Here is a 27,054-nt window from a genome sequence, read left to right as displayed (position 1 = left end):
GGCAGTAATTCTCAATATATTTGCAACAGTGAGACAAATATTGCAAACCAATTCAGAATTTTAGCCTCCAGGAATTAGGGGTGAAGTCAATCTGTATAAAGGAATAGAGACACAGGTGTCCTGGCATGGCTATATGGATCAGGGAGGTCAGCATGTGAAGGGAAGATAATGGCTTCATGCAGAGGGGCTGGAGACTCATGAGGATTGGCATAGGATGCAAGCACAGTAGGAGCCACTTGAGGAAAGATGGGTGTAAACAAAAGAGATGGAGCCTTGCGGCGCCGGCACACCGGGTTCTAGTCCCGGTCGGGGCACCGATCCTGTCCTGGTTGCCCCTCTTCCAGGCCAGCTCTCTGCTGTGGCCAGGGAGTGCAGTGGAGGATGGCCCAAGTGTTTGGGCTCTGCACCCCATGGGAGACCAGGATAAGCACCTGGCTCCTGCCATCGGAACAGCGCGGTGCGCCGGCCGCAGCGCTACCGCGGCAGCCATTAGAGGGTGAACCAACGGCAAAGGAAGACCTTTCTCTCTGTCTCTCTCTCTCTCTCACTGTCCACTCTGCCTGTCAAAAGAAAAAAAAAAACAAAAGAGATGGAGACCCTGTAGCCAGCCCTTGCTGCAGGCACAAGGATAGGCTTCTAAGAGAAGGCTTGGATGTCAGATTTTTAAATGACAAAATTACAAGGATGAACATCAGTCCCAGCCACATAGGATGGTAAAATTGCTGATAATATATGGGTTTTAGGAGCAAGATCAGAGATACATAAAATCTGGCATAGCTGGAAGGCACATGGAGCTTGAGACATCACGAGGCAGGTAGTTGGCAGGGTGTTGGTACAGGACTGGCAAACACAGAAAGGAATAGGGGAGATGCAATATAAATCAGTGCACAGATAAATTTATAGACTCAAGAGACTATGTGGGAAGACAGAGACCTAATCATTGTGACACCTTTCTTAAGAACTAAGATGAACTATACAGTAATATATGGTAGTGAAAATGGAGAATATCATCAATATAATACCTTTAGTAAGACTGTATGACAGAAACAAATAAAAAAGGAAAAGTGTTTTCAAAACATATGAGCAGAGGGGTTGGCACTGTGGCATATCAGGTAAAGCTGCCACCTGCAGTGCTGGCATCCAATACGGGTGCCACTTCAAGTTCCAACTGCACCACTTCCAATACAGCTCTCTTCTATGGCCTGGAAAAGCAGTAGAAGATGGCTCATGTCCTTGGGCCCCTGCACCCACATGTGAGTGCCAGAAGAAGCTCCTGACTCCTTGTTTCAGGCTTGCACAGCTCTGGCCATTACAGCCATTTGGGGAATAAACCAGAGGATGGAATACATCTCTCTCTCTGCCTCTGCTTCTTTGTAACTCTTCCTTTCAAATAAATATTTTTAATGAATTGAGTAGAATTAATGAAGACTAGTAAAATCTTAAGAAAAAGTAAAAATATGCATTACAGATAACCAGTGACAGTAATTCAAACAGCATTGTTCTTGATAAAATTTAGCAAGACAGTTAAAGGATATTCTGAAATGCATATAAATAAGTTTTTTTAAAACTTAAACCCAGAGCCACCACATTATTAAATAAATTTATCAAAAATCTCGCATAACATAGGAATCTGCTACAAAAACAAAATAAGTTGAATCAGTGTTTGAAAAATCAAGGGGGACAGCAAGATGGCAGAATAGGGAGGGAGCACACCGATAGTCCGGGAAAAGAAAGTTCAATAAAGGTGGAGATGATGTAGTTTTGGGGAAAAGTTAGAGAAAAAACTGCAGAGGAAACTTTTCTGGAGCTAGGAGGACACGGTGGACATGCAAGGACACGGGCATCCATGGTGCAGGAACCCAGCTGACGAGTCTATGCACCAGCGCTGGAGAGGGATGTGAGACAAGCCAGCCCCCACAGCTGCAGCAGCCGCCCGCAGCCACCACTGCACTCACTGCCGCCCCCCCAGCCCACCCTGGGTTGGACAGGTGAGACATGCACAAATGAGCAGGGGAGGAAATTGAAATCAAAACAAAGTGAACAGTGCCCACGGGAAGAAGGCACAATCTAGGGGGATGAACTGAGGAATTGAACACACCAGGATCCTTTGGTGTCACTGCCCTCCCCCCAATCAGAGCTGCAGCAGGTGGAAAGCAGCCATCTTATTTGTTTACATTTGGGCATAAAGGAGAACTCTGAAGGAGGAAACTTCAGGGGTGGAGTCCAAAGGTGGTTGGGAGCTACTCCTCACTCCTTGTGCGGGGGACACAGTGAGGGAGAACTGCTGACCAACGAGACCCAGGCACAGACAGGTATATCAGGGTGAACAAAGGAACAGGGAAACCGGCCACAAGGGGCAGAGCTTGGCACCTCAAAGCCCTGACACCAGCCCACTCAAGTTACCAAAAAGAAAATAACTAACTAAATAAAAATAAATTAATTAATAAACAAACACTAGAAGGTAGAGCAGCCTGCTTACACTGGATTTTGGTACAGACCCACAGCAGCACATAGCAGAGGGAAATCAACCTGAAAATCAAGACAAACGAAAATATCAAAGAACAAAGGAAAAAAACAGAATAAGTATATAAAAGAACCTATAAACATGCCAATGGAGCAGGTTAAACCATCCATAATAGAGGCTGAAGAAGAAGAATTTGAAACCATGCCAGAAAAAGAATTCAGAAAATTAATAATCAGATTACTTAGAAATAATGAGAAACAGTTTCAAGCTCTGAATGAAAAGCAAGTCCAAGGATTAGAGATCCTAAAGAGAAGCCAGAATGAAATACTGGAAATGAAAAACTCAATTGACCATATAAAAAACACCATGGAATCCCTCAGAAATCGAACAGATGAAATAGAAGAGCGAATGTCAGAATTCAAAGACAAACTTCCAGAAATAATACAATCAGTTCAAACACAGGAAGAAGAAATTAGAAAATTAAAAAATATGGTTGGAGACCTATAAGATTCAATCAAGCATTATAATATTCAGATAATAGGAGTCCCAGATGATGTGGAAAGAGAGAATGGATTGGAAGGCATTTTCAATGAAATAATATCAGAAAATTTCCAACAGAGGCAAATGGATAATAACAGACAAATTCAACTAATAGCCAGGAGCCCCAACAGGTTAGACCAGAAGAGAAATTCACTGTGACACATTGTGGCAACACTCAGCTCAGTGACACACAAAGAACAAATCCTAAAATGTGCCAGAGTGAAATGACAAATCACATTCAGGGGTAAGTTAATCAGACTCACCCAAGACTTCTCAGCGCAAACACTACAGGCAGGAGACAATGGCATGATATATTCCAAGTTTTAAAAGACAGACAATGCCAACCTAGAATACTATATCCTGCAAAGCTATCATTTATGAATGAAGGGGAAATAAAGACCTTCCATGACAAATAGAAACTGAAAGAATTTGTATCCTCGTGTCCAACCCTGCAACACTGGCTCAAAGATGTGCTGCACACAGAAATACAAAAACAAGAACTTCACTACAAAAAAAAGCAAAAGTAGAATAAGCTACAAATGAATTTCAAAATACATCAACAGCTCATTTCAGGAAACATGACTTGGAAAAGAAAGTACCTAACAGTAGTCATATTGAATATGAATGGCCTTAACTCTACTACCAAGATGCAGACTAGCCGATTGGATCAAAAAAGAGAATACATCTATATGCTGCCTTCAGGAAACACACCTTATCAGCAAAGATGCACGCAGACTGAAAGTAAAAGGGTGGAAAAAGATACTCCAAGCTAACAGAAATCAAAAAAGAGCTGGTGTGGCCATTCTAATATCAGAAAAAATAGACTTTAACATAAAAACTTTTAAAAGAGACAAATAAGGCATTATACAATGATTAAAGGATCTATCAAACATGAAGACATTACTATTATAAATGTATATGCACCTAATTACAGGGCACCTGGCTACTTGAAAGAATTACTAAAGGACTTAAAGGGAGATATAGATTCAAATATAATAGTAACAGGGGACTTTGACACCCCACTCTCACCAATGGACAGATCAACCAGACAGAAAATCAAAAAGGAAACAACAGAGCTAATTGACTATAGACATAGTAGATATCTTCAGAACCTTCCACCCCACAGCCACAGAGTTCACATATTTCTCCCCAGTACATGGAACATAACCTAGGATTGACCATATGCTAGGCCATAAAGGGAGCCTCAAAAATTCAAAAAAATTGAAACTATACCATGCAGCTTCTCAGACCATAGCACAGTGAAACTCGAAATCAACAACTGAAGAATCTCTACACCATATGCAAACACATGGAGAATGGACATGATTCTGAATGAACAGTGGATCATCAAAGAAATCAAAAGATTTCTAGAAACAAATGAAAATGATAACACAACCTATCAAAACCTGTGGGATACAGCAAAAGCAGTGCTAAGAGGAAAGTTATAGCAATTGGTGCCTATATCAAGAAACGGGAAAAGAACCAAACAAATGAACTCTCCATGCACCTCAAGGATTTAGAAAAACAGCAGCAAATGAAGCCCAAACCCAGCAGAAGGAAAGAAATACCAAGATTAGAGAAGAAATAAACAGAATCGAAACAAAAAAAAATACAAAAGATCAACAAAACCAAGAGCTGGTTCTTTGAAGAAATATACAAAATAGACACACCATTGGCCCAACTAACCAAAAAAAGGAGAGAGAAGACCCAAATCCATAAAATCAAAGATAGTAATGGAAATGTAACAACACACAACAGAAATAAAAAAGAATCATCAGAAACCACTACAAAGAGATGTATGCTAACAAATTGGGGAATCTGGAAGAAATGGATAGATTCCTGGACACATACAACCTTCCTAAACTGAGCCGTGAAGATATAGAAGACCTAAACAGACCCATAACCATGAAAGAAATTGAATCAGTAATAAATGCACTACCAGAAAAGCCCAGGACTGGATGGCTTCACCGCTGAATTCTACCAGACATTTAAAGAACAACTAACTCCAGTCCTTCTCAAATTATTCAAAACAATTGAAAGGGAGGGAATCCTCCCAAATTATTTCTATGAAGCCAATATCACCTCAATTACTAAGCCCGGAAAAGACACAATAGAGAAAGAAAACTACATACCTATCTCCCTGATGAACATAGATGCAAAAATATTCAATAAAATTCTGGCAAACTGAATCCAACTGCATATTAGAAAGATCATTCTCCCAGACTAAGTGGGATTTATCCCTGGTATGCTGAGATGGTTCAATATTCAAAAGTCAATCAATGTGATACATCACATTAACAAATTGAGAAACAAAAATCATATGATTATCTCAATAGGTGCGGAGAAAGCATTTGACAAAATACAATATTTTTTCATGCTGAAAACTCTCAGCAAATTGGGGTTAGAAGGAACATTCCTCAACACAATTAAGGCAATCTATGATAAACCAATGGCCAGCATCCTATTGAATGGGGAAAAGTTGGAGGCATTTCCATTGAAAACTGGCACCAAACAGGGATGCCCACTCTCACCATTGCTTTTCAATATAGTCCTAGAAGAGTTAGCCAGAGCCATTAGGCAAGAAAAAGAAATTAAAGGGATACAAATGGGAAAGGAGGAAGTTAAACTATCCCTATTTGCAGATGACATGATCCTGTATATAGGGGATCCAATGAATTCCTATAAGAGACTATTGGAACTCATTAAAGAGTTTGGTAAAGTAGCAGGATAAAAAGTCAATGCTCAGAAATCAACAGCCTTTGTATACACAGACAATGCCGTGGCCAATGAAGAACTTCTAAGATCAATCCCATTCACAATAGCGACAAAAACAAGTATCTTGGAATAAATTTAACCAAGGATGTCAAAGACCTCTATGATGAAAATTACAAAACATTAAAGAATGAAATAGAAGAAGACACAAAAAAATGGAAAAAATTGCCATGCTCATGGATTGGAAGAATCAATATCATCAAAATGTCTATTCTCCCAAAAGCAATTTACAAGTTCAATGCAATACCATCAAAATACCAAAGTCATTCTTCAAAGACCTAGAAAAAAATGATGCTGAAATTCATATGGAGAAACAGGAGACCATGGATAGCTAAAACAATCCTTTACAATAAAAACGAAGCCAGAGGCATCACAATTCCAGGCTTCAAGACATACTACTGGGCAGTTATAATCAAAACAGCCTGGTACTGGTACAAAAACAGATGGGCAGACCAATGGAACAGACTAGAAACACCAGAGATCAATCCAAGTATCTATAACCAACTCATATTCGACAAAGGACCTAAAACCAACCCCTCTTCAACAAATGGTGCTGGGAAAACTGGATGTCCACATGTCGAAGTATGAAGCAAGACCCCAACCTTACACCTTGTGCAAAAATCCACTCAGCGTGGATCAAAGAACTAGAGATATGCCACAACACAATGAAACTAATTGAGAGCATAGGGGAAACCCTTCAAGATATTGGAACAGGCGAAGAATTCCTGGAGAAGACCCCAGAGGCACAAGTGATCAAAAATAAGATAAACAAATGGGATTACCTCAAATTGAAAAGTTTCTTTACAGCAAAAGAAACAGTCAGGAAAGTGAAGAGGCAACCAACAGAATGGGAGACGTTATTCACAAACTACACAACTGATAAAGGATTAACAACTAGAATCTATAAAATAATCAAGAAACTCCACAGCAACAAAACAAACAATCCAATAAAAAGATGGGCCAAAGACCTTAACAGACATTTTTCAAAAGAGGAAATCCAAATGGCCAACAGGCACATGAAAAAAATGCTCAGGATCATTATCAATCAGGGAAATGCAAATCAAAACCACAATGAGGTTTCACCTCACTCCAGTTAGATTGGCTTAAATACAGAAATCAACTAACAATAGATGCTGGTGAGGATGTGGGGAAAAAGGAACACTAATCCACTGTTGCTGGGAATGCAAACTGGTAAAGCCAATATGGAAGACAGTTTGGAGGGTCCTCATAAACCTGAATACAGCCCTACCACATGACCCAGCAATCCCACTCCTTGGAATTTACCCAAATAGAATTAAATGGGAAAAAAAGAGCTGTTTGCACCTCAATGTTTGTTGCAGCTCAATTCACATTAGCTAAGACATGGAATCAACCTAAATGCCCATCAATGGATGACTGGATAAAAAATTATGGGATATGCACTCTATGGAATAATACACAGCAGTAAAGAAATCTGGTCATTTGCAACAAAATGGAGGAATCTGGAAAATATCATGCTGAGTGAAGTATGCCAGTCCAAATGGGACAAATATCATATGTTCTCCCTGATCGATGACAACTAACTGAGCACCTAAAAGGAAACCCGTTGAAGTGAAATGGACACCATGAGAAACAATGACATGATTAGCCCTTGTCTTGACTGTTGAGGAACAACTTACTATTTTATTCCCTTTAGTATTTTTTTTGTTGTTGTTCTGTTTGTTCTACTTAATACCACTGGTTGAATAATTAATACACAATTATTCTTAGGTATTTAAAATCAACAGAAAAGTGATCTCTGTTAAATATAAGAGTGGGAATCAGAGAGGGAGGAGATATACAGGTCGGCACATGCTCACTCGGACTTACCTCCAAAGGTAAAGCCATCTCACTTGTTAAAGTGATGTTTAAGTACATAATTGATCAAAAAGATAGAGTAAGCACCAAAGAGATTTCACAAATAAGACCAGTGTCTGCAAATAATGAAGGATAGAACTAAAAGGGAGAGAATGATCCTGCGGGGGAAGCGGGACACACAGCAGACTCATAGAATGGCAAATGCCCTAAACAGCACTCCAGCCTCAGAATCAACCCTTGGGGCATTCAGATCTGGCTAAAAGGCCCAAGAGAGTCTCACAGGCATGGAAAGCCAAGACACTGTGGCAAAAACAGCCTGAATGAAAGGTCTCAGTGACCAAGACCCCAGCAGAAAGAACAGGCCATCAAAGAAGGAGGCACCTTTCTCTGAAGGGAGGAAGGAACCTCCATTGTGATATGTCCTTGACTAAACAAGTTCAGGGTTGGGAAACTCAAGGAGCCTCCATAGCCTCGACAGCTCATGGCAAGAGCCTTGGGTGATTACTGACATCATAAATAAGTGTCAATTGTTAAATCAACAACGAGAGTCACTGGGCACATGCTCCCCACGTAGGATCTCTGTCCTAAATGTGTTTTGCTATGAGAGTTAATAATAACACTACTAGTTGAACAGCATTCTATATCTTGTGCAGTTGTGTGGGTGCAGTCTGTTGAAACCTTTGCTTAGTATATACTAAGTTGATCTTCTGTATATAAAGATAATTAAAAATGAAACTTGATGAAGAGCAGGATAGGAGCGGGAGTGGGAGATGAGAGGGCTGTGGGAGAGAGGGAGATTGGGGGGAAAGCTGCAACAATGCAAGAGTTGCACTTTGTAAATTCACATTTATTAAATAAAAAAGTGTACTATGAAAAAATAAGTGCCGGTGCCGCGGCTCACTAGGCTAATCCTCCGCCTTGCGGCACTGGCACACCAGAATCCGGGGCACCGGATTCTGTCTCGGTTGCCCCTCTTCCAGTATAGCTCTCTGCTGTGGCCCGGGAAGGCAGTGGAGGATGGCCCAAGTGCTTGTGCCCTGCACCCCATGGGAGACCAGGAAAAGCACCTGGCTCCTGCCATTGGATCAGCGTGCTGCGCTGGCCGTGGCGGCCATTGGAAGGTGAATCAACGGCAAAAAGAAGACCTTTCTCTCTGTCTCTCTCTCACTGTCCACTCTGCCTGTCAAAAAAAAAAGAAAGAAAAAATAAGAAAGAAAAATCAAAATAATCAATAAACAAATTTGAAAAGCAAAATTTCTGGCCTAGATTTATAGAATTTCTCAAATATACAAGGCAGTAAGAGATGCTGAGGAGCGGCAAGATGGCAGAACAGGAAGGGAGCGCACTGATAGTTCGGGAAGACACAGGTTAATAAAAGTGGAGATACTGCAGGATCAAGGAAGAGTAGGGGAAGAAACTGAGGGTTTGGTCAAGTAGGGTCAGCAACATTGCAGGCAGAACTGTAAATTTCTTGTTAGAGATGCCACCTGCCTTTACCTGGCCAGCTCTCCTCCCAGGCCAGCCAAGTAATGAAAGTCAACAGAGTGCCTTCCCCTAGGAGGTTCATACCTCCCTTAGGATATACCCCATGGGAAGAGATAGATAGGTCTGGGCCTCTTAACTTACAAGGCTTAAAACCCACCAGATTATTATCAAGCCCCTTCTGTCAGGTTCTATTTGCCTCTCAATCAGAAAACTTAATTGTAGCTTAGACAGCACCTTTCTTAGCTCCTCTAATAATGACTCTGTCCTTTGTTCTAGACCCTGTCTAGTGCACTTGGGCCTCATTCCTTTGTAATCATAACCTCTACTCTACCACCAATGGCTCGACTCCCAACCTGTGTGTACTGATGGTCCTCTTCCCCACTTAATGCTGTATAATTGTTCAGACCAAGTTAATGCCGCTCTTAGGATCATTGGTTACTATCCTCACTCTGTCTTTTATGACCTTGTCTAAATATGAGCAGAGTCGGCAAACTTGGAAGGCTTCCATAGCCTTGGCAACTCATGATGACAGCCTAGGGTGGTTACTGGCACCATAAACTAGAGAGTCAATTTGTTGGGTCAACAACAGGAGTCACTGTGCACTTGCTCCTCATGTGGGATCTGTCCTTAATGTGCTGTACATTTTGATTTAATGTTATAACTAGTACTTAAACAGTATGTTTCACTTTGTGTTTCTATGTGGGTGCAAACTGTTGAAATCTTTATACTAAATTGATCTTCTGTATATAAAGAGAATTGAAAATGAATCTTGATGTGAATGGAAGGCGAGAGGGAGCTGGAGAGGGGAGGGTTGCGGGTGGGATGGAAGTTATGGGAGGGGGAAGCCATTGTAATCCATAAGCTGTACACTGGAAATTTATATTTATTAAATAAAAGTTAAAAAAAATATACAAGGCAGTAAAACACTTCTCAATTTCCCAGATTCATGAAAAGTGGTAGTAAATAGGGAATATGATTGAATTTCTTTTCTGAATGCAGTATTACATTGATGCCACAGTCAGATCAAGACATGAACTAAAAAGGAGCTTAAAGAACATATCTTTGGGCCGGCGCCGTGGCTCAACAGGCTAATCCTCCGCCTGTGGCACTGGCACCTCAGGTTCTAGTCCCGGTTGGGGCGCTGGAATCTGTCCCGGTTGCCCCTCTTCCAGTCCAGCTCTCTGCTATGACCCGAGAAGGCAGTGGAGGATGGCCCAAGTGCTTGGGCCCTGCACCCCATGGGAGACCAGGAGAAGCACCTGGCTCCTGGCTTCAGATCAGTGTGGTGCGCCGGCCGCAGCATGCCGACCACAGAGGCCATTGGAGTGTGAACCAATGGTAAAGGAAGACCTTTCTTTCTGTCTCTCTCTCTCACTGTACACTCTGCCTGTCTAAAAAACAAAAATAAAAACAAAAACAAAAAACACATCTTTATAAAAAGAGGTATAAATATTTTAAGCAAAATATTAATATGAAGCAAAATATGAAATCACAAGACATCAATAAAAAGCAAAAATGCCAAGGTGTTTAACATTTCTAAATAAATCATGTAAATAAATCATGTGGAAGAGAAACAAAAAAATCACATGGTAACTGCAATTAAAATATAAAAAGCTTTGAATAAAACTAAGCATCTAATCACAAAAATAAATTGTGAGTAAAGCAGTAAAATAGCTATTATTAAAATTAAGATGGGCTGCAAGGCACCTCGAATATAAAGCATAATTGTCATAGAACACTGAAAGCTATTTCCCTGGGAACACATCTGTACAAGCCACTCTTCTTTTTACTTTCTGACTCCAACAATGTCCTGGATGTGCAGTAAGGAAATTTGAAAAACAAAAGAAAATTTTATGTATAAGGATATGCTTTTAAGCAGCAAACCCATCAATAAATGTTAGTTAAACTATTATATACAGAAATAATCCCATAAAATTCAAAACAAATAAAAACTGACCAGAGAATTATGCAGGATTTCTGTGTGTAAGATCAATATAAAAACCCAGTGTGTTATGACATACCAGTAAGAACAAAAAAGACAAAAGTATTTAATTACAGAATACAGAACTACAAGTAAATATCTGTAAGAGAAACAAGATAAAGAGAGGTCAATCTATGTAATGTAATTTTTAGTATCTTAAAATAGTCCTGGAATCAATATTTTTTTAAAAGTCAAATGAGCTTAAAAAAGAGCCAAGAATATAAATAATATAAAGACCCAGAATACCGGAAAGATTCAGCACTTTGTTACACATGAGAAGATTATTGAAAGTCCAAGGGTCACAAGATTTTAATAGGGTCCTGGAAAAAAGAGGGAGGGGCAGTGCTCTGAGGTGATCATCAGGAAGGTGAGAGCGGCCCCTGCTGTTGGGAAGATCAAGCTGCAAAGATGAGGCAGTTTCAGACATGAGACCACATAGAGCTCCTCTCTTTCCCCACCTGCCACAACCCCAAGCTACTTCCCTCATGCTAGGAGCATTTTGATTGGCTGTGTGTTCTCTGACGTAATTCGTGCTCATGGTTAGGGCAGACTTTAAAATCAGGTGTTCACAGGCAACACTGCTGAACCACATAGCATCTTTTCTGGCGTCCCAATACTAGGCTTTCTGGGTTTGTTCCTGAGAGAGGTCTCAGGTGTTTCACCCATTGCTGCTCTGTGAACTTCCCTCACCACCCTCAGGATCCCTCAGGAGGACGCTGGGATGCCTTGGACGTTGGAAAGTGGTGATTGTCACAGACCAGTAGTCTGCGGTCACAGGATGTGAGCTGGGCCAGTAGCCAGGACCCTGATGTCCTATCTTGTGTCTAAATGAAACCTGGGGTGTCACATCTTTCCAAATTGATGGTTATTACAGAAGCCCCATGGAGAAATGAACTTCCACATATGATCTGATATCCTTTGGTTGAGAAATGAGGTCCTGTCAGCACAGCTCTTCCTAGGTTCTGAGTCAGGGTTTTTTTTTTTTTTTTTTTTTTGATGCTAATAACAGAATAGTACAGACTCAGTAATTTAGAAAGAAATGGTATTTCTCATGGCTTTGGTCCAAGGTCAGAGGGCAGTATCTATTGATGGTCACTTTGTTGGTGGAGGCTTGGGTGGCACAGAGACCATATGAGCAAATAATGCATTTGCAGGAGATTCAAATATGAAGTAGTTTCTATAGCACACACCTGGGAATAAGCAGTAACTCAACAATCACATGAATTGATTTAGCCTAATCACTTCTATAGGGTCCCACCTGTTCCCAATGATTAATCTCTCCTAATTGGGATTAAATGTCTCCACACCCTTGCATGGAGAGTAAAGTCTTTGTAAAGGCCAATCATCCTTCACTGCTCAACCCAAGCTAACAGGTGTGAGAGCTGAAAATCAAATAAACTGTTGAACACATAGTGGTTTCATTGTGCATCCAGATTTGGTTTAGTCAAATGATAGTTTGTAGCATTTGAGAATATCTCAGAAGAACAGATCCTGCTGGCTATAAAATGGTTTATAAATTTGAGAGTTTATTTGTGACTGGTAAAAGAAAAAAAATTCTTTTCTCCTCATTTCCTGTCCCTTTAAGACTCAGATATTTCATGGGCAATATGAGTGGCTATGATTCTGTTGAATACACAAATTTCAGGCCATAGCTAAGTTAATGCTAATAAGATAGCTTTAGAGGGGGATCTCTGGATAACTTCATAACTTTGGAGCCAGAAAATCAAATATGTTCTTTCATTGGTATATAGCTGGGGTGTGTTTAGACTAAGATCTTAATCTCTTATGTCTACTAACTCTATATAATGTCAGAATTGAACTGTTGGAAAATCATAGGTGTTATAGATGTGTTGTTTGAAATTAAGCAAACAAACACATTTGGTGTTATGATGAAAATAACCACAGAGGTCACATACTTAAAGTGATTTTAAGTGTTTGATTTCTGGTGAGAATTAGGATCCTGGAGGAGGGAGCCAGTGCAGACTATTGGGAGGGAAAAGTAAAATGTTTAGAACTCTCAGAATTAAATTTTCTGGCTGCTGAGGTTTGCTTTATTCAGTTCCTGAGAGTGAATCCCCTTAGTCTGCATCTCCTGAAAGTGATCCCCAAAGTCTGCGAACCTGGGTAGCCTTCTGAGTTTGGGGTCCCTTGTTACTTTGGGATAAACCGGTTGTTTCCAAGAGCTGAGGTTTTTTAATATCTTTGTCAAAACTTATTGCCTTTTAATTGCACTTAGTCCACCAATTTAGAAATTGTGTGCCATGATTTCATGTTAGACATATACTCTTGCATAGATCCCTACTATACAGTAATAAAACCTGAAAGGAAAATGAATTGTTGACATCTTTGTTTTCTGCTAAATTTGAATAAGAATGTTAACATCCATAGAGTCAATATTCAGGAAAATATAGGGGCCTTGGTCAGTTCAGGTGTTTTCCCAATCTCTTATACTTCTGCCCCCAAGAGCACCAGTACTGGTTCTTTGATGGTTTTGTTTGCTTACTTTCTGTTTCTCTAAACCATGAGTTTTGCTAGCTTTGTTTGGTATTTGCTTCAGTAATGAATCTTCCCATCCTGATTAAAAACACTTATGCTTATATCCACCATTTTTTTAGAAACCCATATATCAGAGAACATGTGAGATTTCTTTCTTCCTTTGCTAGACTATTTCACTTAAGGATCTCCAGTTCCACCCATTTTGAAGCAAATAATATTTCAATCTTTTTTAATCACTGAATTAGGATTGGAAAACCTGTAACCCATTGACAGATACCTAGGTTGGTTCCAAATATTTACCACTATGAATAGTGCTATAGTCAAAACAGGAAGAAGAAACCTCTTGTATGCAGATTTCATTTCCTTCTGATACATACACAATGGTTGGAGAGGTGTATCCCTTTTCATTTTTTGAAAGATGGCCATGCTAGTCTCCATAATGCTCAGGCTAACTTGTATTCTCATAAATATCTTATTTTTAAAATGTTTATTTATTTGAAAGTCAGAATTACAGATAGGCAGAAGCAGAGAGAGAGAGAGTGAGTCTTCCATCCACTGGTTCACTTACCAGATGGCTGCAATGGCTAGAGCTGGGCCAAAACAAAGCCAGGAGCCAGAAGCTTCCCCCCAGATCTCCCAGGTTTGTGCAGAGGCATAAAGACTTGGGCCATCCAGTGCTTTCCCAGGCCACAGCAGAGAGCTGGATCAGAAGTGGAGCAGCTGGGACTCAAGTTCCCATATGGCATTTTGGCACTGCAGGTGGTGGCTTTAATTGCTATACAACAGTGCAGGCTCCAATACATTAAGGTTTTCTTTGCTTCATATCCCATCAGCATTTATTTTATGGAGTGAGATGACAACTAGTGTATTCTGATTTGCATTTTCCAATATAATAATTATATTGCATGTTTTCCCATTTTCAATGACCATGGGTATTTCTTCTTTACAGAAAATGCCTGTTCAGATCCTTTCCCAATTCTTAGATACACTTGTGCATAATTTCATCAATTTCATATGTATTCTGAATTTTAGTTCTTCATAAAATGCAGAATTGGCAGATATTTTATCCCAGTTTACTGGGGTATTAAAATGATTTTATTCATATAAGGTGAACAAATTTCTTGTATTTCATATATTCAGACTTAAGAGCATGATATTTCCCACCCTAACCTCCCTCTTGCCCATGCTCCGACCCTCTTTCCTCTCTTGTTTTTTTTTCTTTTTATATCTATAATAAAAAATTTCAATTTATTTTATAATCACAAGCTTAACTCTCCACCGAATAAAGAACTGAACAAGGAACAAGTAGAAAAATCACTGTTTATCAAGAGTATAGACAAGGATTGTAAGCAATAACCAAATCTCAACATTGCATTTTTGTGCTCTGTATATTAAATACCACAAATCAGAGAAAACATGTGGTATTACTCTTTTGAGGACTGGGTTTATTTGACTGAGTATAATGGCTTCCATATGCATATATTTTGTTGTAAAAGAAAAGATCTTATTAATTTGTATAGCTGAGTATTTTTGCATAGTGTATATATACCACATTTTCTTTAACCATTATTCAGTTGATGGACCTCTAGGTTGATGTCATAACTTAGCTATTGATCTACAATAACATGAAGTGCAGACAAGTCTTGCTTATGCTGATTTCATTCCATTTGGGTAAATTTTTAGGAGTGGGATGGCTGTGTATACAGTAGAACAATTTTCAGATTTCTGAAAAATTAACAGACTGTGTTCCATAATGGTTGTACTCTTTTACAATCCAACCAGCAGTGAAATATAGTATTTTATCTCCCATATCCTTGCTAACATTTATTGTTTTATAATTTTTGAAAAACAGCCACTCTAACTGGGGTGAGGTTTCACTCTCATCCTCCTTTTGATTTGCATTACCTGATGGCTAATGATCCTGAGCATTTTTACATGTTTCTGTTGACCATTTGAATGTCATCCTTCAAAAATGTCTGTTTTGTCCTTTGCCCATTGCTTGCCAGGATTTTTGTTGTTCTGGATTACTTGAACTCTTTGTAGATTCTGCATATTAGACCTTTATCCATTGCATGATTTGCAAATATTTTCTCCTGTTCTCTTGGTTGCCTCTACAATTTGTTGAGTGATTCCTTTGCAGTGCATAAGTATCTTAGCTTAATGCAATCCTATTTGTTTATTTTTGCTTTGATTGCCTATGTTTCTGGGGTATTTAGCAAGAACTCCTTGTTTATGCCAATGTCTTGCTGTGTTTCCCAATGTTTTCATCTAGTAATTTGATGTTATCAGGTTATTGCTTTATATCATTATTCATCTACAGTTCATTTCTGTATAAATTGTAAGGTGGTGGTCTTGTTTCATACTTCTACATATAGAGTCCAAGTTTTCCAGTAACATTTGTTGAAGAGTACATTTTCTACAGGCATTGATTTTGGCTCTTTTGTCAAAAATCAGTTGGTTGTACATGAGTGTATTAAGTTCTGGAATTTCTACTCCAGTCCATTGGTCTACCTGTCTATTTTTATGCCAGTATCAGGCTTTTTTGATTCTATCTAACCTGTAGTTTGTCATGAAATCTGATATTGTGATGCGTCTGGCTTTGTTTTAGTCTTTAATATTGCTCTAGCTATTCAGGATCTCCTGGGCTTCCATATAAATTTTATCATCTTTTTTTCTATCATTTTTTTTCAGAAGAATGTCGTTGTTATTTTAATTGGGATCATATTGCACATGTAAATTGCTTTCAGTAGTATGGTCATTTTGAATATATTAATTCTTCTAATCCATGAACATTACACATAAATTTCCATTTTTATATGCTCTTTTATTTCTTTTAAAATGTTTTATAATAGTGAAAGATATTTGACCTCTTTAGTTAAATTTACTCCAATATTTCTGGCTATTGTGAATTGAACTGATCTTGCATGTCCTTTCTCAGCCATAGCATTGTCTTTTTGTACAAATGCTATTGAATTTTGTGTATTGATTTTATATCTTGCAACTTTACCAAACTCTCTTGAGTTCCAATAGTCTCTTAATGGAGTCTTTTGTCTTCCCTATATATAAAATCATATCTTCTTTTTTTTTTCTTTTGACAGGCAGAGTTAGACAGTGAGTGAGAGAGAAACATAGAGAAAGGTCTTCCTTCCATTAGTTCACCCCCCAGATGGCTGCTATGGCCAATGCACTGCACCAATTGGAAGCCAGGAGCCAGATACTTCCTGCCAGTCTCCCATGTTGGTGCAGGGCCCAAGCACTTGGGCCATCCTCTTCTGCTTTCCTGGGCCATAGCAGAGAGATGGACAGGAAGAGGAGCAACCAGGACATAACCAGTGCCCCAACTGGGACTAGAACCTGGGGTACTGGTGCCACAGGTGGAGGATTAGCCTAATGAGCTGTGGCATCAGCCATAAAATAATATCTTCTATCAACAGTAATAATTTGACTTCATCCTTTCTAATTTGTATCCCTTTGATTGGATTTTGCTTGCTTGGTGGCTCTCAGTAGACCTTCTAGAACTACACTGAATAGCAATTATAGAGGCGGGCATCCTTGTGGATCTTAGTGGAAAGCTTCCAATTTGCCCACACAATTTTATGGTGGTTCTGTGTTTGTCATAAACTACCTTGAATGTGTTGATGGATATTCCTTCTATTCCCAGTTTAAGGTTTTTATCAAGGACATATTTTATCTAGTGCACTCCCACTTGGTCTGGGTGAATTATATTTGCAATGTGTTGTTATGTTTGATTAGTAAGCATTTTGTTGAGGATTTTTTTGCATCTGTATTTATCAAAAATATTTGTCTTCATTTGCTTTGCACATTTACCTGGTTTTGGAATTAAGGTGATTCTGGCTTTGTAGGAGTTAAGAGGGGTTTTATCTTCAGTCTGATGATTGTCTTATTTGTTGTGAATTATCTTCTTAGTTTGATATAAGGTTTCTCTATTAGTTTTTTGTTGCCTGCTCTTTGGGTATCTTATTAAGAAGCCATTGCTTATGTGAATGTCTTATAGTTTTCTCTATATTTTGTGTTTCAGTTCTTACATTTACATCCATGACTCACATTCAGTTGACTTTGTATAGGAAAAGAGGGGTGGTCATATGGGTTTAGTCATGTCCATATGTATATCCCATTGATTCTGGACAATTTCCTGAGTAGACTATTACTTTTCCAGTGTATTTTTGTTACCTTTGTCAAAGATCCATTGTCTGTTAGGTTCTGTATTTCTTTTTGGGAGCCTCTATCCTCTTACACTGGTCTATTCATCAGTTTTTATGACAGGGTTTACCATACATCTGTAGAATGTATTGAATTCAAGTGTTGCGATCCCAGACTTGTTCTGTTTCTCAAGAGTTATTTTTCTATGTGGGACATATTTTAATCTATATGAAGATATGAGGTTTAGGTTTGTTTTTCTAGATATATGATGAATTCTATTGATTTTGATGGAAAGCATGTTGTATCTGTACATTAGAGAATATGGAAATATTAGGAAGTACTTCAATCTGTGAGTATGAGAGGTCTTTTTTATCTCAGCTTCTTTTATCATGGTTTTACAATTGTTGTTGTAGAGGTATTTTACATCACAAGCCAAATTTATTCCAGGTTATTTTATTTCTTATTGTGAATTTAATTTCTTCTATAATTTATTTTTTCAGTGGGTTCACAATAGTATTGGTATATAAAACTTATTCTGATTTTTTGTGCTTACTTTATATCCTACAAATCTACCAGTCATTTACCCGTTCAGGTGGCCTGTTGTGGCACTCATTGCGTTTCCATATAAATAGAATCAAATCATATGGAAATACAAATAACTTGAATTTCTTCTTTTCTATTTGTGTGTCTTTTATTTCCTTCCCTTGTCTACTTGTTTTGCCTAGACCTTACATTGCAGTATTGAATATAAAAGTAGAAAATGTGCATCATTTTATGGTTCCAATTATAGGGGAAATGCTTTCATTTTGTTGGCATTCAATAGAATATGGCTCAGGGATTCTTAAATGCAAGGATTTTTTAATTGAGGTATATGCAATCTATAAATGTTCTGCTCAATTTATTTCTCATACGTGAATGCATAATTTTATATAAAATGTTTTCTACATCTACTTAGTTGATTATACTGTTTATTTTTGATTGATGTGAATTATTGGAATTATGAATTACATTCATACTTTCCCTATTCCTAGATTACCTCTGACTTGATTATTATATCTGACATTTTTATTTTTGGGGGATTCCAAACTGGATTCAATTATGATCAGATTTTGCACCTATATTCTAATATCAATTCTATTAGGATGAGAATGTTGCATTATATATATATATATATATATATGAAGACTATATATATATATATATATATATATATAGACTCTGATTTAGGAAAAGCTAGCCTCATATGATGAGTTTGGAAAAGTTACTTCCCTAACTTTTGGAAAAATTGGTGTTTTCTTTTTTTAATATTGTAGATTTTAGTAATGACGATATTTGTTGCTGATCTTTCATTTGAACACATTATTCCTGATTTGATGTTCTTACTCAGTATTGCTCTATTCAGATATTATTATTATTATAGAAATTTTATTTAATAAATATAAGTTTCAAAAGTACAAGTTTTGGATTGTAGCAGTTCTTCTCCCCATAACCACACTTCCACCCACAAACCATCCCATCTTCTACTCCCTCTCCTATCCAATTCTTCATTAAGATTCATTTTAATTATCTTTATATACAGAAGATCAACTCTATACTAAGTAAAGATTTCAACAGGTTGCACCCACACAGAAACACAAAGTATAAAGTGCTGTTTGAAGATTAGATTTTCTGTTAATTCTCATAGTAAAAAACATTAAGTACAGAGGTCCTGACATTTGAGTAAGTGCTCAGATGTCCAGATTTAATTTTTTTACCACTGTATAGAATTACAGAGTACATATCCCATAATTTCTTTATCCAGTCTTCTGTTGATGGGCATTTAGGTCAATTCCATGTCTTAGCCATTGTGAATTGAGCTTCAATTAACATTGAGGTGCAGACAGCTCTTTTATTTGTCAATTTAATTTCCCTTGGTTAAATTCCAAAGAGTGGAATTGCTGGATCATGTGGTAGGGATACATTCAGATTTCTGGTGTATCTCCAAACTCTCTTACATAGTGGCTTTTCCAGTTTGCATTCCCACCAACAGTGGAATATTGTGCCTTTTCCCCACATCCTCACCATCATCTATTGTTGGTTGATTTCTGTATATAAACCATTCTAACCAGAGTGAGGTTAATCCTCATTGTGGTTTTGATTTGAATTTCCCTGATTTCTAGTGATCTTGAACGTTTTTTCATGTGTTTGTTGGCCATTTGGATTTCCTCTTTTGAAAAATGTCTATTGAGATTCTTGGCCCATCTCTTAAGTGGGTTGTTTGTTCTGTTGTGGAGTTTCTTGATTTTTTTGTAGATTCTGGTTATTAATCCTTTATCAGTTGCATAATTCGCAAATATTTTCTCCCATTATTTTGGTTGCCTCTTCACTTTCCTGACTTTTTTTTTTGCAGTACAGAAACTTTTCAATTTGATGTATTTCCAATTAATTTTGGCTTTGGTTGCCTATGCCACTGGAGTTTTTTCTAAGAACTCTTTGCCTGTGCCCACTGCTTGCAGGCTTTCTCTGATGTTCTCTAATAATTTTATGTTGTTGGGTCATATATTTAGATCTTTAACCCATGTTGAGTGGATTTTTGTGTAAAGTGTAAGGTAGGGGTCTTGCTTCATGCTTCTGCCTGTGGAAATCCAGTTTTCCCAACATGATTTTTTGAAAAGACTGTCCTTCCTCCAGGAATTGGCTTTAACTCCTTGATCAAATGTAAGTTGGTTGTAGATGTTTGGATTGATTTCTGGTGCTCCTATTCTGTTCAATTTGTCTATCCATCTGTTTCTGTACAGTACTATGCTCTTTTGATTATAACTGCCCTGTAGTATATCTTGAAATCTGGTATTGTGATGCCTTCAGCTCTGTTTGTTGTATTAGACTCTTTTACCTATTTGAGGTCTCCTGTGCCTCAATATGTGTTTCTATATGAATATCAGCATTGATTTTTCTAGATCTGATAAGAATGTGTTTGATATTTTCATTGGTGTCACACTGAGCCTGTAAATTGCTTTTGGAAGATTGGACATTTTGATGATAGTGATTCTTCCGATCCATGAATATGGATGATTTTTCCATTCTTTTGTATCTTCTTCAATTTATTTCTTTAAAGTTTTGTAATTCTCATCATAGAGGTCTTTGACATTCTTGGTTAATTTTTTCCAAGGTATTTGTGGTTTATTTTTTTGGAACTTTTATGAATGGGATTGATCTTAGAAGTTATTTTTCTGTGGCAGTGTCTGGGTATACAAAGGCTGTTGATTTTTGTGTATTGATTTTATATCCTGCTACTTTGCCAAAATCTTCTATGAGTTCCAATAGTCTCTTAGTGAAGTAATGTGGTCTGAAAAGAGGGATAGTTTGACTTTTTCCTTTCCTTTTTGTATCTCTTTGATTACTTTTTCTTGCCTAATGGCTTTGCTAGAACTTCAGTGCTATATTGAACAGCAATTGTGAGAGTTGGCATCCCTGTGTGGGACTGGATCTCAGTGGAAATGCTTCCAACTATTCCCCATTCAATAGGATGCTGGCCGTGGGTTTTTCATGAATTGCCTTAATTGTATTGAGGAATGTTCCTTCTATATACAATTTGCTTAGAGTTAATGACATGAAAGGGTATTGTATTTTATCAAATTCTTTCTCTGCATCTATTGAGATAATATATGATTTTTCTTCTGCAGTTTGTTAATATGGTGTATCACATTGATTGATTTGTGGATGTTGAACCATCCCTGCATACCAAGGATAAATCCCACTTGGTCAGGTTGGATGATCTTTCTAATGTGTTGTTGGATTATTTTGGCTTGAATTTTATCGAGTATTTTTTTCTCTATGTTGTTTAGGGAAACTGGTCTGTAATTCTCTTTCTCTGCTACATCATTCTCAGGTTTAGGAATTAAGTGGTGCTGGCTTTGTAGAAAGAATTTGGGAGGATTCCCTTTCTTTCAATTGTTTTGAATAGCTTGAGGAGAATTGGAGTTATTTCTTCTGTAAAGGTCTGATAGAATGCAGCACTGAATGCATCTTGTCCTGGGCTTTTCTTTGTTGGGAGTGCCTTTTTTTTACTGATTCAATTTCTGACTTTGTTATGGGTCTGTTTAGGTTTTCTATGTATCTTGGTTCAATTTTTGTAGGTTGTATGTGTCCAGGAATTTATCCATGATGACTCTTTTTGTTTCTGTGGTGTCTGCTGTTAAATTCCCTTTTTCATGTCTAATTTTATTGATTTGGGTCTACTCTCTCCTTTTTTTTTTTTTTTGGTTAGTTGGGCCAATGGTGAGTCAATTTTGTTTATTTTTTTCAAAAAACCCACTCATGATTTTGCTGATATTTTGTAATTTTTGGATTCAATTTTGTTGATTTCTTCTCAAATTTTAATTATTTATTTTCTCCTAATAGTTTTGGGTTTGGTTTGCTATAGTTTCTCTACATCATTGAGATACATTGATACCTCATAAATTTGGTGCCTTTCCAATTACTTGATGTAGGCACTTATTGCTATAAACTCTCCCCTTAAGACTAATTTTGCTGTAGCTCATATATTTTGGTAGGATTTGTTGTTATCTTCATTTGCTTCCTGAAAGTTTTTGATTTCTTCTATGACCCACTGTTCATTCAGGAGCATGTTGACAGTCTCTATGTGTTTGCTTATGCTCTAGGGGTTCTTGAGTTGCAGATTTCCAGCTTCACTACATTGTGGTCTGAGAAGATGCATGTTATGATTTTGATTTTTTTTAATTTGCTGAGACTTGCTTTATAGTCCAGTATTTGGTCAATCCTAGAGAAAGTTCCATGAACTAGAGAGAAGAATATGTATTCTGTAACATTAGGGTGAATATTTCTGTACATATCTCTTAGATCTGTTTTTTAATTTTAATTTTTTATTAAACATTTATTTAATGAATATAAATTTCCAAAGTACAGCTTATGGGTTACAATGGCTTCCCCCTCCCAAACTTCCCTACCACCTGCAACCCTCCCCTTTCCCGCTCCCTCTCCCCTTCCAATCATATCACGATTCATTTTCAATTCTCTTTATATACAGAAGATCAGTTTAGTATATATTTGGTGAAGATTTCAACAGTTTGCCCCCATATAGCAACACAAAGTGAAAAAAATACTGTTGGAGTACTAGTTATAGCATTAAATAACAGTGTATAGCACATTAAAGACAGAGATCCTACATAATATTTTTTTTAAAAATTAATTAATTTTCTATGCCATTTCCAATTTAACACCAGGGGTTTTTTTTTTTTCATTTCCAATTATCTTTATATACAGAAGATCAATTCAGTATATAATTAGTAAAGATCTCATCAGTTTGTACCCACACAGAAACACAAAGTGTAAAAATACCATTTCAGTACTAGTTATAGCATCACTGCACATTAGACAACACATTAAGGACGGATCCCACATGGGATGTAAGTACACAGTGACTTCTGTTGCTGACTTAACAATTTGACACTCCTGTTCATGGCGTCAGTAATCTCCCTAGGCTCTAGTCATGAGTTGCCAGGGCTACGGAAGCCTTTAGGGGTCGGCAACTTTGATCTTATTCTAACAGGGTTGGCCCCATTCTTTCCACAGGGATCTCACTCACAGAAGTCTTTCATTTAGGTCTTCTTCTTCTTTTTTTTTCTTTTCCATGGTATCTTGGCTTTCCATGCCTACAATACTCTCATGGGCTCTTCAGCCAGATACGAATGCCTTAAGGGCTGATTCTGAGGCCAGAGTGTTGCTTAGGATGTCTGCCATTCTATGAGTCTGCTGTTTATCCCACCTCACATGTTGGATCTTTCTCTCCCTTTTTGATTCTATCAGTTAGTATTAGCAGACACTTGTCTTGTTTGTGTGATCCCTTTGACTCTTAGACCTATCAGAGCTATCAATTGTGAACTGAAATTGATCACTTGGACTAGTGAGATGTCATTGGTACATGCCACCTTGATGGGATTGTATTGGAATCCCCTGGTACATTTCTAACTCCACCATTTGCGGCAAGTCCGATTGAGTATGTCCCCAATTGTACATCTCCTCCCTCTTGTTTCCACTCTTAAATTTAATAGTGATCACTTTTCAGTTAAAATTTAAACACCTAAGAATAATTGTGTGTTAATTACAGAGTTCAACCACTAGTACTAGAACAACAACAACAACAACAACAACAAAAACAAATACTAAAAAGGATTAAGTATTACATTGTACATCTAGAGTCAGGACAAGATCTGATCAGGTCATTGTTTCTTATAGTGTCCATTTCACTTCAACAGGTTTCCCTTTGGTGCTCAGTTGTCACTGATCAGGGAAAACAAATGATATTTGTTTCTTTGGGACTGGCTTAATTCACTCAGCATGATGTTTTCCAGATCCCTCCATCTTGTTTCAATTGACCGGGTTTCATTGTTCCTTACTGCTGTATAGTATTCTATGGAGTACATGTCCCATAATTTCTTTATCCAGTCTACTGTTGATGGGCATTTGGGTTGGTTCCAGGTCTTAGCTATTGTGAATTGAGCTGCAATAAACATTAATGTGCAGATGGCTTTTTATTTGCCAAATTAATTTCCTTTGGGTAAATTCCAAGGAGTGGGATGGCTGGGTTGTATGGTAGGGTTATGTTCAGGTTTCTGAGGAATCTCCAGACTGACTTCCATAGTAGCTTAACCAGTTTGCATTCCCAAAAACAGTGGGTTAGTGTCCCTTTTTCTTATATCCTTGCCAGCATCTGTAGTTAGTAGATTTCTGAATGTGAGCCATTCTCACCGGGGTGAGGTGAAACCTCATTGTGGTTTTGATTTGCATTTCCCTGATTGCTAGTGATCTTGAACATTTTTTCATGTGTCTGTTGGCCATTTGGATTTCCTCTTTCGAAAAATGTCTATTGAGGTCCTTGGCCCATCTCTTAAGTGGGTTGTTTGTTCTGTTGTTGTGGATTTTCTTGATTTCTTTGTAGATTCTGGTTATCAACTCTTTATCTGTAGTATAGTTTGCAAATATTTTTTCCCATTCTGTCAGTTGCCTCCTCACTTTCCTGACTGTTTCTTTTGAAGTACAGAAACTTCTCAATTTGATGCAATCCCATATATTAATTTTGGTTTTCACTGCCTGTGCTCCTGGGGTCTTTTCCAAGAAATCTTTGCCTGTACCTATATCTTGCAGGGTTTCTCTAATAATTTGATGGTTTCGGGTTGTAGGTTTAAGTCTTTAATCCATGTTGAGTGGATTTTTGTGTAAGGTGAAAGGTAGGGGTCTTTCTTCAAGCTGCTGCACGTGGAAATCCAATTTTCCCAGCACCATTTATTGAATAGGCTGTCCTTATTCCAGGGATTAGATTTGGATCTTTGGTCGAATATAAGTTGGCTGTAGATGTTTGGATTGATTTTTGGTGTTTCTATTCTGTTCCATTGGTCTATCCATCTGTTTCTGTACCAGTACCATGCTGTTTTGATAACAACTGCCCTGTCGTATGTCCTGAAATCTGGTATTGTGATGCCTCCGGCTTTGTTTATGTTGTACAAGATTGCTTTGGCTATTCGAGGTCTTCTGTGTCTCCATATGAATCTCAGCATCATTTTTTCCAGATCTGAGAAGAATGTCTTTGGCATCGTGATTGGTATTACATTGAATGTATAAATTGCTTTTGGGATAATGGACATTTTGATGAGATTGGTTCTTCCAATCCATGAGCATGGAAGATTTCTCCATTTTATGGTATCCTCTTCTATTTCTTTCTTTAAGGTTTTGTCGTTTTCATCGTAGAGACCTTTAACGTCCTTGGTTAAATTTATTCCAAGGTATTTGATTGTTTTTGTAGCTATTGTGAATTGGATTGATCTTAGATGTTCTTCCTCAGCCGTGTCATTGCCTGTGTATAGAAAGGCTATTGATGTTTGTGCATTGATTTTATATCCTGCTACTTTGCCAAACTCTTCGATGAGTTCCAGTAGTCTCTTAGTAGAGTTCTTTGGGTCCCCTAAATAAAGAATCATATCATCTGCAAAGAGGGATAGTTTGAGTTCTTCCTTCCCAATTTCTATCCCTTTAATTTCTTTTTCTTGCCTAATAGCTCTGGCTAAAACTTCCAGAACTATATTGAATAGCAGTGGTGAGAGTGGGCATCCCTGTCTGGTACCAGATCTCAGCGGAAATGCTTCCAAATTTTTCCCATTCAACAGGATGTGCCAGTGGGTTTTTTATATATTGCTTTGATTGTGTTGAGGAACGTTCCCTCCATACCCAGTTTGCTTAGAGTTTTCATCATGAAAGGGTGTTGTATTTTATCAAATGCTTTCTCTGCGTCTATTGAGAGAATCATATGGTTTTTCTTCTGCACTCTGTTAATGTAGTGTATTACGTTGATTGTTTTGCGAACGTTGAGCCATCCCTGCATGCCAGGGATGAATCCCACTTGATCTGGGTGGATGATCTTTCTGATGTGTTGTTGCATTCTATTGGCCAGGATTTTATTGAGGATTTTTGCATCTATGTTCATCAGGGATATTGGTCTGTAATTCTCTTTCAATGCTGCATCTTTTTCCGGCTTAGGAATTAAGGTGATGCTGGCTTCATAGAAAGAATTTGGGAGGATTCCCTCTTTTTCAATTATTTTGAATAGTTTGAGAAGAATTGGAGTTAGTTCTTTTCTAAATGTCTGGTAGAACTCAGCAGTGAATCCATCTGGTCCTGGGCTTTTCCTTGTTGGGAGGGCCTTTATTACTGTTTCAATTTCTGTGTCAGTTATGGGTCTGTTTAGGTTTCCTATGTCTTCCTGGCTCAATTTAAGTAGGTTGTATGTGTTCAAGAATCTGTCCATTTCTGATAGATTTCCCTGTTTGCTGGCATACAAGTCCTTGTAGTAATTTCTGATGATTCTTTTTATTTCTGTGGTGTCTGTTGTTATGTTTCTATTTTCATCTCTGATCCTATTGATATGAGTCTTTTCTCTTCTTTTTTTAGTTAGCTGGGCCAATGGGGTGTCAATTTTGTTTATTTTTTCAAAAAACCAGCTCCTTGTTTGGCTGATTTATTGTAATGTTATTTTGGATTCAATCCTGTTGATTTCTTCTTTGATTTTATTATTTCTCTTCTCCTAATGGGTTTGGGTTTTGTTTGCTGCAGATTTTCTAGATCCTTGAGATGATTTGAAAGCTCATCTATTTGGTGCCTTTCCATTTTCTTGATGTAGGCACCTATTGATATAAATTTTCCTCTTAACCCTGCTTTTGTTGTATCCCATAGGTTTTGGTATGTTGTGCTGTTATCCTCATTTACTTCCAGAAATTTTTTGATTTCTCTTTTAATTTCTTCTATGACCCAATGTTCATTCAGGAGCATG

The 27,054-nt window shown here is 37.8% G+C and overlaps 1 protein-coding gene across 1 annotated transcript in view; it reads left to right on the top strand.

The window, feature by feature from the left end:
* Positions 1-27,054, top strand: part of LOC133755099 (phytanoyl-CoA hydroxylase-interacting protein-like) — an 83,253-nt gene that overhangs the window by 19,973 nt on the left and 36,226 nt on the right. The gene's annotated exons all lie outside the window — the stretch shown is intronic.

The sequence above is a fragment of the Lepus europaeus genome, unplaced genomic scaffold (genome assembly GCF_033115175.1).
Source record: "Lepus europaeus isolate LE1 unplaced genomic scaffold, mLepTim1.pri SCAFFOLD_3_1, whole genome shotgun sequence".
NCBI classification, from domain to species: domain Eukaryota; kingdom Metazoa; phylum Chordata; class Mammalia; order Lagomorpha; family Leporidae; genus Lepus; species Lepus europaeus.
The sequence above is the reverse complement of the archived record's forward strand: the minus strand, read 5'-3'. Positions and strand labels throughout refer to the sequence as shown.